This window comes from Octopus bimaculoides, chromosome 1 (assembly GCF_046866305.1).
Source record: "Octopus bimaculoides isolate indiv1 chromosome 1, ASM4686630v1, whole genome shotgun sequence".
NCBI lineage: Eukaryota > Metazoa > Mollusca > Cephalopoda > Octopoda > Octopodidae > Octopus > Octopus bimaculoides.
The window spans coordinates 139,499,783-139,513,287 of record NC_142928.1 but is presented as its reverse complement, the minus strand read 5'-3'; the positions used below and the strand labels follow the sequence as shown (position 1 = coordinate 139,513,287).

The following is a 13,505-nucleotide window of genomic DNA, read 5'->3' as shown; positions in this document are numbered from 1 at the left end:
TTCTCATGCTGAGTCAGTAATTATTGTGATTGTTGTTGTCGTTGCTGCTGCTGTTGCATTCATCGTTGCTGCTGCTGCTGCTGTTGTTGTTACTTTGATTCTTACGGCTTTTTTACTACCATACCTTCCGCTCTGACCTGATTGCTATGAAGCGGCACGCTGATCTCTGTGAGTTTGGTAATGCGCTTATAGAATGAAATCGACACGAATTGGATTGTATATTTGGTTGTTATCACTCCTCAGTCTTACTCATAAGTGTGTGTGTGTGTGTGATGAAACGATAAAATGAAAATAAAATAAAATCTGGCTACACCGATGAAAAGATTTAAATAATGGAAAAAAAGAACAGAAATGTTTGGCAACAAAAGACAAAAATTGTAATGGGACTCCAACGTCTACTGAAGAGGCAAAAACAAAAAGGAAAACTATTCCAAGACCGATATTCGTAAATACTCGACAGAAACTAAAGATTATATAATTACTCAAAATGTTTCTGAGCTAACGGCAGACACTGAAGCCTGAGTTTAATTGCACAATACAAATGCCCAGCCAGGAACAATTATGTAAATATAATAGTAAATAGTAATGTTTATGTGCCAACAGAATGTGGCAGTTTTATAAAGGTCAATGTTACTGTTGTTTTAGCTCCAGCAAAAATGTCTGAATGTTTAAGGTAACTGACAGAGATCCCAAACCCGCCTAATAAGAACGTTATTAGCTGATAGAGATGGATCTTGAAATTGAAAAAAAATATACACGACGTAGAGCATGTAAATTAATACATTAACAATTATTGTTGAAGCACTAAATAATGGTAAATATAAAATATGACCAAAATCATAGAAATCTCATGATGCAATACACAGACCAAGTCATATCCTGCATCTAACGCAAAAGAATTTCAATTTGATTGGCCTGTACACTTTCTGTAGATATGTCGGGCTTCCGTAGGTCAATGTTGAGCATGCATCAACGCATGAATATGCAGGCGCAACCAGATGTTCTGAGAAAGACCAGCAATTTCTCATTCATGCATATCTCATATCTTTACGCCATATCTGTTTTTTTTTTTCTTTTTCAAGGTAAAGGCAAGCAACTTGGGTGGAAACCAGTTTCATCACAGGTCGTTGCTGGCAAAATGCAAGCAGACAAAACAATTACTACAAAATATGTCACCCAACTCTGCAACAATTCTGCTTATCTATTAACCCTGATAAGCACTTTTTTTATTATCAAGTTCAGATGACGAAGCTGAAATTAGTGTTACGAACTCAGATCGTTTAGAAGCATTCTAGCCAACGACTCTGCCAACTCACCGCCTCTCTTCACAAAACATATACCCTATAAAAGCACCACCCAATAGAGTAGCACCGATATCATCTGATCGAATTATCTAATCTTCCTAGTATTGAGTTACTCTGGGATTGATCCTAAAAGAGTCAAACCTGTCACAATCAGAAAAACACGGTAAGATAATACGCTAAATAAAACGTAAAAACAAACAAAAAACCTATCCTTACAACACGCATACTAAGAGAATCTCCACTAAATATTATAACAGAATTCATGCTCTATACAATCCCCACCGAATGGAATAACACGCCACATACTTTTCTATAATTGATATCTGACATATCACAAATTACATTCTATACAGTGGCCACCCATTAACATAACACAACCCAAACGGCATATATTCGAAACAATCACCACCTGATTCTAATTCACATAACACCAAGCACACATCATATACGAAACACAAATACCACCCAGAAATATTATAACAAAACATACATTGCGTATATTCTATACAGTAGACGAAACACTAAAGTAACACCTGATACAAATCGCCCGTCCTTATATTCTGAGTTCAAATTCCGCCAAGGTTGACTTTGCCTTTCATTCGTTGGGTGTTGATGAAATAAGTACCGGTCGTGCATTCGGGTCGATATAATTGATTTGCCTCCTTCCCCAAAGTTTCAAGCCATGTGCCTATTGTAGAAAGGAATTTATGGGTACGGAGAAGAGTGACGGCAAATTCGATCTCGGTGAAACTTAGCCAAAAAAGCATAAAGGTTTTTAGTTGAATACTGCATTGAAAAGGATGAGGTAATGTACACTATTAGAGTTTGTTGAATATACAACGCTCCATTTTATGACCTTGCCATAAGAATAATACCAGATTTTATCTTATGTTTACTTTAGCAGTTACGCTGGCGTGAGCTGAATTTCTATTATAATTACTCAGTCCTCTATTTTGACTTGGTTACAATATTAACGTTTTAGTTGATTTTTCAGTAATTTTGCAAGTTTAGAGATAGAAATGACCACATTATTTAGTGTAGAAATAAACTTGAAATGAAGCTGGATATCTCATCATAAATGTTTTCTTTTTCTTGTGTGTGTGTGTGTAAATATAACAAACATTTCTATTAAAAGATTTTAAAGAAATATTGCGCATTCAAATAGCTTCTCCAGCAACCCACTATCACGACGACCACCTTCACTACCTCAACAAAATCAAAACCTTCTGTTTAAGGCACTGTGTTTCGAGATTGTTCTTTCTGTGTATATTAGTAAACTGCTTATTTACCTTGAACAATGCTGCTGCTTCACATACAAAGGTTCTAAATTGCAATTGAAACGAAAGACCATTCCCCTGTTTGCTAACGATCTACACACCAACACAACTAACTAGCTTCGAATCCAACAAGGTGACCTCAGTGTTGTCGCTCGAGCTGCTGGTTGTAGTAGCCAAATTTTTCTCAAAGCAATTACTACCATCTTGGAATAGAAATGACACACTTGATAATGTAGTCCAACATAACTCAATAAAAATCATTATTGTCAAAGGAAAATTGACTTTCGATTATAGATTTATTCAATCCTGGTAAAAGCTGAAGCTCAGCAGTTCGTTCACAGGGACATACTATTTCAGTACGACAATTGGTTCCACCGATGCAGTAATAATGAAAAGTTAAGACATTTTTTTCGTAACCTTACGGTTCTGAGGTCGATCTCACTCCGTGATATTTTGGGCAAGCGTCTTTTACTATAGCCTAGACGTGATTCACACCTTGGGAGTAAAAGTAGGAAGCTTGTTGGAGTGTACCTGTAATTCACAGATTCAGCCTTGTCATACAATATATCACATTGATTCTGTCAGAGAGATACGCTAATTAAAGGTACTAGCGTTTCTGTAATGTTCAGTTACTATTACAATGAAAAGGCGGCAAACAGGCAAAATAATTAGCACGGCGGACAAAATGCTTTCTGTTGGCTCTTTGCATTCTGAGAGTTCAAACCTCGCCGAGGCGAACTTTGCCTTTCATCCTTTTCTGTGAAGTACTGGAATCGATGTAATCAACTTGTCCACATGTTTCACAATTGCTGGCCTTGAATCCTGCAACGGACCTGCGTCTCGTTAGGCGGGACTGCTGTAACTCAATCGCTTATACACCATGGAAAGCGGGCAACTGGCGTTATGAGTCCTTGGGCCCAAGAAAAATTAAAAATAAATATTAATTCAATGCAAAGTTAATTCAGTTGATCGAATAACTGAATACTCACGTCGAAACCGACGGATATCCATTACTGTTACAACAGCTACTACTTCTCAGAGATAGGTATCTACATGACTTATGGCACATAAGAATTATTCAACCCCTTCCCTCTTCTCTCCTCAACTCCCTGTTCCCGTATCTGATTATTCTGTGAAATTATTTCACCTCAGAAACACAACCTACTGTAATTCCTTCGTCATCCGCATCTTTCCTGCAGACGTTGGCCTATAAATATTCAGCCTTTTCAATTTCACCAGTCTGAGAAATAACGGGCTCTTTCCCTCTATCTTAATTAGCTTCATTTAAAAAGTAGAGCATCTTTCCAGTCTATTTGTTACCATCCTGTGTATCAAATAACACCAGGCTATGAAACCCGCCCGGTTTACGAGTCGGGATAACTAGAACTCACGGATTATAGAGGGGATAGATATTTCAAAAAACCTAACCCATAATGTAGGCTAAAATAAATAGATAAAGGAGTATATTTACATTATGAGAATTTTATTAACAAGTAAGAAAGGAAGGGATATGAGGTATTAGTAAAGTTTGTGTTCTGAGATGTGTGAGAACTTATTCATTGTTTTTTTTCCTTTCCTGAGCGTCCAATAATACTATCCATATCACGTCCTCACTTTGTTGTTTTTTTGTTTTTTTGTTATTGTTTTTTTTAACTATATATATATATATATATAAATATATATATATATATATATATATATATATATATATATATATATATATATATATATACATACATATATATATACATATATATATATATGTATACATATATATATACATATATATATATATATGTATACATATATACATACATATACACATACATACATACATACGTACATACATACGTACATACATATATACATACATATATACATATATATATATATAAATATATATATATATATATATATATATATATATATATATATATATATATATATATTTCGTCTGCCGTTACGTTCTGAGTTCAAATTCTGCCGAGGTCGACTTTGCCTTTTATCCTTTCGGGTCGATTAAATAAGTACCAGTTACACACTGGAATTGATGTAATCGACTTAATCCCTTTGTTTGTCCTCTCCGTGTTTAGCCCCCTGTGGGCAATAAAGAAATATATATATATATGCTATTTTAGAAGGTGGAAAATTATTTGATATTATTTATTCACCATTACAAATATTTCATTTGCTAATAGAAATCACAAAATTGTACATGTTAGATAAATATCTAGGAACTTTCCTATCAGAAATTCTTTAGACAGAGAATCAAATAATATTGTATATATTTGTTATATAAAAATTCTGTAAACAAATTTTTTAGAATTTTTAACTCTAATATGTATCTCACATCACTACAACTACAACAACTACCCAGGGGTACCCAAAAGTAACCGGAAACGTTCTCTGTGGGTCAAGCCCGTTGTAGTTCAGGCTTCCGATGCTACAAGCCACTTGATATGACCCTCAGGCATCAGTTTGCCGACCGACGTTGTCCAGTATGATCTACTGCCACTAGGTGAGTCTTTGTTTTGCAGTGCTTCTCCCCTCTTCATCGATTTTTGCGAAGGCTGAAACGAAGGAATAGTGTGCTTCCGTGAAATTCTGTTTTTTTTTTTGTTTTTTTTTTGTAGTGGAAAACAGCAGCCGAAACAGTTGTCATGCTTCAAATAGCTTGCAAAGCCGCTACCATGAGCAAAACACAAATTAACGAGTGGTTTTTCACGCTTTAGAAATGGTCACCTGTCGCTTGAGAACCCATCTCGTTTAGGGCGACCGTCGACCTCCCGAACGAACGGAAACATCACGAAATTCCATGCACTGATCTTGGAGGACCTCTACCGAGCAATTGACGAACTTGTTGATATGACTGCTGTGTTCTGTAGCTCCTGCCAGCGAGTTTTGAGCGAGGAATTGCGAAGGAAAAGAGTTGCAGCAAAATGTGTGCCTCACTTGCTCACGGAAGATCAAAAACAGTCACAAGTAAATACGTGTCGTGAACTGAAAGAGCAGTTGGATGTTGATTCGGTCCTTTTTTTCGGAGGCCATCACTGGCAACGAAAGTTGGTGCTACGAAATTTGCAGATATGATAGAGGTGAAAACAAAAAGCGACGGAGCGTTAAGAGGCAACACTTCGCAAGAGTTCCAGCACTGCTTGGAACAGTGGAAATGCGTCTGGACCGATGCATTACTTCAAATGGAGAATACTTTGCAGGCGATAAAAGTGTAAACATGTAAAACTACGTGAATAAAATAATATTGCAAAATTCCAGCTTCTTTTCGGTACGCCCTGATATATACTGGATTGTAATACTGGAGCCCATCTTACGGTAATAATTGTCAACTTCTGTCATTCAAATTCAAAATGGCTGACAACTAGCATCACGCTTGAAACTCAAGAGCACCAACGAATTTGAATCAAACTGTTTTGATCCATACATGTAACTCCCAATAAATTATTGAGTGCTTTTATTTCGTTTGTTCACTCTCTCGTATACACACACACACACACACACACACACACATATAGTTCAGCTAAGTACGAGTCCTTTGAGAGAGAACGAAGATGTATAAATGAACATTTATAGTGTTTAAGAAGACCAAAGTTTGATAGAAAGCTCTCTCAGTTGCAGCCGCAAAAGCACTCAATACCGTTCCTACCAGCAGAAACGATTCGACTGAACTGATGTTTTGATTTGACTAATCAGAACTAATGTTACAATTCTATCCGGGCTCTAATTCTGAGCGAATGCTATCTTTCATGTTTTTTCTTTTGCATGTTTCAGTCGTTGCACTGAGAATACACTGGGCACCGTTTTGAAGCGTATAGTCGAGCAAATTTACACTAGTACTTGTTTTTAAACCGGTTGTTATAGTGTGTGAGGGGAATACACACAATTTCAATGACACGCGCATACATTTATATACATTTACAGCAGGCTTCCACACAGTTTTCATATACCAAATTCACTCACAGAGTCTGGTTGATCCAGCACTGTAGTAAAAGGCACTTGCCTAAGGTGCTGTGCAGTAGGGATGTCAAAGGAAGTTTCTTAGCCACACAGCCGAGCTAGTGATATTTCAAAATTAAGAAAATAATAATAGTAATTATATTAATATTTTAATACAACTGAGTCAGGGTTCGAATAAAACATTGTTGTGGGGATTTCCATCCCGTGAACCTTATTTTTTGGTATTCCATTTAAACAAAAACTTATTGACCAACACACGTTAAAAACAAAAACAAAATATATGTTGATTCTATAATAAAATACCAGGCATTTTTGTTTCTTCCAGTACGTATGTATGTACCAACGAATTTGAATCAAACTGTTTTGATCCATACATGTATCTCCGTTTCCGTATTTTCCCACATATTTTGTCGCCAAGGATCTGCAAAAACTTTATAATCGAAAACTTTTAAGATTGATTTGAGATATTACGAAAACTGATGTTTGGGTAGAGGGGCAGAAAACACGATAAGCCTAATGTGCTAAGCTCTTACGAAGTTAGAAGAGTTGAAAACAATATATGCCCAATGTGCAACGATGTTGGGAAGATAGAAGAGTAGAGAAAACATGATGCCAAATGTGCCACGTTCTTACTTGATTAGGATAGAAGAGTAGAAAATACTTCATGCCCAATGTGCCGCGCTCTGATCAAGTTAGAAGAGTAGAGGAATAAAAATGGCCAATGTGCTGCACCGTGAAGAAGTTTCGGTAGCAGGCTATGCTGTTACGTCGAACCTCTGATCACAAGATTGTAAGACAAACGTTTTAACCACACATAACCTGTTGAAGAGCGTAATTAAAACATTTTTTTAATGTTAATTACTTTTGCAGCGGATTATTTAGAAGTAGAGGAAGATTTTGTTGATGTAAAAGTGAGCAACATTACTGAATTACATTTGCTGATGTAAGAAGGAATGAAATCAATAATACTGCTCCTAAGGAATACATAAAGAGCCACAACACCCAACGAATCTGAAACTTCGTAAATGTATCGTATTGTGTGGGCAGGTATAAGGTTGCAGTAATATCGTGACCAACAGAATATCTGTCACCTGGTTTCGATTTCCAATTCATTCACATTGCTTATCCTTCGGGAAAATATTTGAAAATCACGATTTTCTATACGAGTTCCATTAAATACAGTAGTAGTAGTAGTAGTAGTGGTAGTGGTAGTGGTGGTAGTAGTTGTTTTTGTTGTCGTTGGTGTTGTTGTTTAGCCCTAGGTTAGTCCTGATCCATCATCAAATCTGCCTGTCTTTTGTCTCAGAATACCTTGCCTAATGCGTGTTTCACCTCAACCCTTTCTTAAGACGGTACGTTGTGATTTTTTCGGTGAGTGGGTCTTCCACCTCATATAAGCTTCTTAGCAGTAGAAGTAGTTATAGTAGTAGTGTTTTGGTCAACCCTGAGCAAGACCTATGATCAACAGTTTTCCAGCCGTGACCATCTCATCTTTATGGAGGTAAATGGAACGATGTAAGCCAGTAAGCCCTTCCTTTTTTAAGAGTGAGGAATGTAATCTGAGAAATATTTGGCTGCTATTTTAGCGGGTTGATCGTCTGCTCAGAGGCTCACCTGTTGGCTCATACTAGTATAGTGGTGGTAGTGGTCGTGATGGTGGCGGTGGTTGTAGTAGTAGTAGTAGTAGTAGTAGTAGTAGTAGTAATAGTTATCTATTGATTTCGAATAATTAGGGTTTCATTGGAAGTTTTCATCTTTGAGCAGTGTATGTGTCTATATCTAGAGGAAGAAAATGCTTAGTGGCGTTTCTTCCGACTTGACGTTCTGAGTTCAAATTCTGCCAAGGTCGACTTTACCTTTCATCTTTACGGGGTCGATAAAAATAAGTACCAGTTGAGCACTGGGATCGATGCAATCGACTTACCTGCTCTCCCGAAATTGCTGGCTTGGTGCTAAAATTTGAAACCATTATCAAGAGGAAGATAGCAGAAGCAAATTAATCTCACGAACACCCAGTCGACTCTCGTAGGAGAATATGAAGTTAGCCCTAAGACCTACCGAAAAATTACTCAAATCCATTAAGGCGGCGAGGTGGCAGAATTGTTAGCACGCCGGGCGAAAAACTTAGCGGTATTTATGAGTTCAAATTCCGTCGAGATCGACTTTGCCTTTCATCTTTTCGGGGTCGATAAATTAAGTACCAGTGAAACACTGGGGTCTGTGTAATCGACTAGTCCCCGCCCTCAAAATTTCAGGCCTTGTACCTATAGTAGAAACGATTACTTAAATCCATTCTTACGAGATAATGAAGGAACAAACTACTACATGACCGTCCAACAGACAAGAATTAATAAGATGTTATCTCAAATAATATCTTATCGTCTTTAAAAAAGAAAGAACACATTGGATATTGTAGTCTTAGAGAGAATATATCGATAAAGAAGTTGGATGGTCACTCCTTGAGTGTATTGAATTTTGGTCTATCTGTGGTTAATCAACAACAACTCTGCTTACACTGATTACAATGTCGAACTGTACGAATCTATGGTAGCTGTTTATAACTTGATAGTCATGGCCATTTCATAGTTAGTTGTTTTGGTCATGGGACAATAATTGTTAGCTTTCTGATCACCAGCTCGGTCCGTTGCCACTCTATAGATTAATACCCTTTGAAATTTTGGCACAAAGCCAGCAACTGTTTGTCGATTACATTGACTCCAGTGTTCAAATGACTCCTTTTTTTTTTTATCGACCCCGAAGAGGTAAATAGGAAAGTCGACCTCGACGACATTTGAACTCTGAACGTAAGGAGCCTGAAGAAATACCGTAAGCATTTTGTACGGCGCGTAAACGATTCTACCAGCTTACCGCCTTACACTCCAGACTAACATAAGAGCAAGTAGGGGGAAATAACCAGTAACACGTTTTACATGAAACCAAATGCTAAGTTTGGTGCAAACATACACTAGGCCAGCAATTTCGGGAGAGGGGATAAGTCGATTACATCAACCCCAGTGATCAACTGGTACTTATTTTATCGACCCCGAAATGAGGAAAGACGAAGCTGTCCTCGGTGGATTTTGATCTCAAAATGTAAAGACGAACGAAATGCCGTTCGCTGCCTTCTTTGCTTCTAACGTTTTAAATGTAATGAAGCAAAAAATATAATAGATCAAAATAACACTCCCAGTGAGGTGGAAATAATCGTTACCTTTTCTATGTTTAAGTCAGAAGGAGAGAGCGACGGTTACGATAATATTTCCCGGGCCTCTAATGCCGATAGACTGATGCCATTGGCGTAGTGCGTAAGAGATAGTGGATCTATTTTAAAACGGGGGCGCCAGTTTTCATTTATGTTTTATGTAGTGTTTTTGGCACCGAAAGACTTTCAAACTTCGTGTACTTATCTATTTTGTGTTATAGAACAGAAAAATATTTTTGTATTTGAATTTATTTCATGTAAAAAATTGTCTTATTTCGATAATTTCTACTAATCACTGACGTCTATTCAGTTGAAAACAGTTAGCGCTGTAACGGTGTATGTCGTATTAATCCCCTAACCCTAACACTAACCCTAACTAGACTGTTAACCGTAACCGTAACCCTAACCCTAACCCTAACTCGAGAATCCGAACTCTAAAATTGTTACACACATAGATACGCACAGCGTAATTTATTATATAAACAATATATGCGTATAAATTACGATTAAACCGGATGAAATATGTCACAGGGAATAACATTTTTATGACCGCCCAGCACTTAATGTATTCGGCTGAATGGACGTCAGTGATTGGTTGAAATTACAGAAATACGACAACTTTAACATGGAATAACTTACGAATTCCTTTTTTTTTTGTTAAGAAGACTAAGAGTAAAAGATGTTTTATATGACACATTCTACCAGTGTCCCAAGTTTCAAAGTGTTTCGTTAGTGTTTCGTTAAGAAAATACTGGCGCCCCCGTTTTAAAATAGATCCGAGATAGTACCTATGTAAAGCGTGAGCTGCACATCTTTACACATAAAAAGGAAGTCAGGTCTTTTGACTACGGCATAGCTCTCACTTATGGTTCCCAGAAATCGATATTGCACACCGATAGCCACATCACAGTACTGCCCTTCAGCTAGGGAGCAAAACTAAACAGAGTATCAGCAATCTCGGAAGGACTGCGGTGCAAAGGACTCACCCCTTAAGTGTGCGACGACTGAAATCGAAGCTGATGTGATCAATGACTCAGAAGGTATGACACCAAGATGTGTGACGCAAACAGGGAATTCCCTAAGTGAAAAAAAAAATGTCCGGCCTCCCGTATGTTGGTAGGAGGAATGACAGAATTTATTCTAAAAGCAGAACTCGAGTGTGAGAAAACAGAGGCAATATTCTGTGGCATCTCGTCTGACAATTCTGCTAATCCATCGCTCTGCACTCTCGATCGCATGATTGTGGTTTCGATTCCCGGATCGAGTGGTGCGATGAGTTCATGAGTTAAACACTTTATTTTACGTTGCTCCTGTCCACCGAGCTGGCATCCTGTTCAGAGGGAATGTTGTGATATGGAAACTGGGTAACCAGCCTTATCAGTCCCATGACTCGAGACAGTAATGTCCAGGACTTTGATGATGATGATGACGACGACGACAGGATAAAAGGTCAACTCGACATCGGTGAAATTTAGAACGCAGAAAACCGGAACAAACACTGCAAGACATTTTTCCACGCTCTGATGACTCTGAGAAATTTCAAACTAGATAAGCTAAGGGAATATTTTTTTTTTTTGAGAACGTATAGCAGCTTAATGCTTTAAGAAAGTGGTAAATTAAAATTTGTGATACTCATAAGTATTTCTTAAGTGTATTAATGCTTTAATCGTTGTAAGGATTAAGTGGGCTATACACTAAAGTATAAAAATATCGAATGAAGCTAAGATGTTCTAATTAGAAATTTTCATTCAAGATATTTCTCTTCCTTAAATATTGCGGTTTTACTAATCAAAAACAAACTGTCGACTCATGTAAACCATCTTCGGTTAATATCCACTGCAATTTTATTATATTAATGTATATACTTTTCTTTTCTTTGTTATCCAGATCACTTTCTCTAGATGTTTAGATTTAGATAGGGAAATGGCAGAATTAGTAGAATATCGGAAAAAATGCCGGTCAAGATTTATTCCGGTTCTAGCCATTCTGAATTCTAACGCCGTCAAGATCAACTTTGTTTTTCATCTTTTCAAGGTCGATAAAATAAACTACTGATATCAATGGTTTCAACTTAGCCTTCTTCCAAATAGTTCTGGTTTAAAATCAGAAACCATTCTGGACATGTCTAGAATTCACCTCTTGCTTTAACCTAATGATGGTGTTAAGCATCTATGCTACCAATGAACCCAACGGAACAAAGCAGTAAAAGCTCCTTGGAATTGATCTTACCAGCTTGTGAAAGGAAATGATGTACTACGTAGTATAATGTTTGATCCCACTGCGTGGCACTTTTGGTGGGTGTCTTATACAAAAGTATGTGTTAATACAGATTTTGTAAAAATGACAGGATGGTCATAGGTGGAATGCTTTTGATCATAGCTCTGACCAATTAAAAATTACCTGGGCCTAAACAATAACAAAGGCAGCCTCTTGCTCTACAACTGTCACTACTTTAAGATTAATGCATTAATCAAGTCACTTACCATCTTCTGTCACATTTTGCCTCATTATTTAGCGTTAAAATCCAGCAGTAATCAGCCCTTTCACTATAATAAGCATCAATATCATTCCAATTCTGTTTAGATATCCTTTTAAACCATATCACCAAGTCGAATTCTCTGAGTCTTCAATTACAGTTTCTCACATTCCTTGCAGCAACGACATCCATTCTCAGCAAACCTTTCGTTTTTATCTACTTTCCTGTACATAAAAATTACTTTTGGTTTTGAAATTGCTACAGGATTCATTTTGGAAAGAATATAAAAATTCCTGATGCAGTTGCTTTTGATGTTTTATCCACTCTCAGGGCAACTCTGGTCGTTCAAATCTCTGATCGAAGTGTCGCAGTATGGCCATTTCATTCTATTTGCAATATTACAACCTATAGGCGGCGAGCTGGCAGAAACGTTGGCACGTCGGTATTTCGTTAGTCTTTACGTTCTGAGTTCAAATTCCACCGAGGTCGACTTTGCTTCTCATCCTTTCGGGGTTGATAGATTAAATACCAGTTGCGGGATCTTTTTTAAAACGGGGGCCACATTTTTCATTAACGAAACACTTTGAAACTTGGAACACTGGTAGAATGTGTCATATAAAACATCTTTTTCTCTTAGTCTTCTTTAAAAAAAAAGAAATCCATAAGTTATTCCATGTTAAAGTTGTCGTATTTCTGTAATTTCAACCAATCACTGACGTCCATTCAGCCGATATACATTAAGTGCCGACTACATAAACAAACGATTCTGAAACAATTAACCCTAACCCTAACCCTAACCTTAGGGTTAGGGTTAGGGTTAGGGTTAAAGCAAATTTAAAATGAAAAAAGCAAATAAAACGAAGGTATGGAGATTAAATACGCTTTACATCGCTTAATCAGCCAAAGGAGTAAATGTAAACAACTGAATACTTGTCAGTGATTGGTTGAAATTATCGAAATAAGACAATTTTTTTACATGAAATAAATTCGAATACAAAAATATTTTTCTGTTCTATAACACAAAATAGATAAGTATACGAAGTTTGAAAGTCTTTCCGTACCAAAAACACTACGTAAAACATTAATGAAAAATGTGGCCCCCGTTTTAAAATAGATCCCAGTTGCGTACTGAGGTTGATCAAATCGACTGGTTCCCTCCCCCAAAATTTCGGGCCTTGTGCCTAGAGTAGAAAAGAATATTACAACCATAATGAAAATAACCAAAAAATAAACAAAAAAATTAATTTCCATGGTTACGGGTCGACAATTGAAAA

At 37.0% G+C, this 13,505-nt stretch overlaps 1 long non-coding RNA gene across 1 annotated transcript; it reads left to right on the top strand.

Annotated features, from left to right (window-relative positions):
* The first annotated feature begins 1,788 nt into the window (after positions 1-1,788).
* LOC149137772 (uncharacterized) lies at positions 1,789-6,237 on the top strand. Its single transcript, XR_016239250.1, has 3 exons — positions 1,789-2,109; positions 4,959-5,099; positions 5,215-6,237. It is a non-coding gene; the product is annotated as an uncharacterized LOC149137772 (long non-coding RNA).
* Positions 6,238-13,505: the final 7,268 nt, after the last annotated feature.